The sequence below is a fragment of the Etheostoma spectabile genome, unplaced genomic scaffold, assembly GCF_008692095.1.
Source record: "Etheostoma spectabile isolate EspeVRDwgs_2016 unplaced genomic scaffold, UIUC_Espe_1.0 scaffold121, whole genome shotgun sequence".
NCBI lineage: Eukaryota > Metazoa > Chordata > Actinopteri > Perciformes > Percidae > Etheostoma > Etheostoma spectabile.
In genome coordinates this window covers 409,411-409,667 of record NW_022605571.1, presented here as the reverse complement: position 1 = coordinate 409,667, position 257 = coordinate 409,411, and the positions used below count along the sequence as shown (strand labels likewise).

At 47.1% G+C, this 257-nt stretch overlaps 1 protein-coding gene across 1 annotated transcript in view; it reads right to left on the bottom strand.

Moving 5' to 3' along the window:
• Positions 1 to 257, bottom strand: part of rnmt (RNA (guanine-7-) methyltransferase) — a 37,050-nt gene that overhangs the window by 36,171 nt on the left and 622 nt on the right. The gene's annotated exons all lie outside the window — the stretch shown is intronic.

Sequence of the window (257 nt, the reverse complement as noted above, 5' to 3'; positions counted from 1 at the left end):
ACCTTCCTGCAGCCTGTTGTAGTGCGCCACCTTCACACTGTGGTCCAACATCTGGTCCATATATATAGAAATATATATAATATATATAGTGGAAATCATTAATGACCCTAACCAGCCTAAATCAAATCAATATCTAGTGTGACCAGCCTCAACTCTCAACTCAATGGGGTTTTCATCTGGTGGTCTACGTCTCCTTGGCATGAGACCCGACGCCGGTATGAGACCCGACGCCGGTCCTATGAGACCCGACGCCGGTA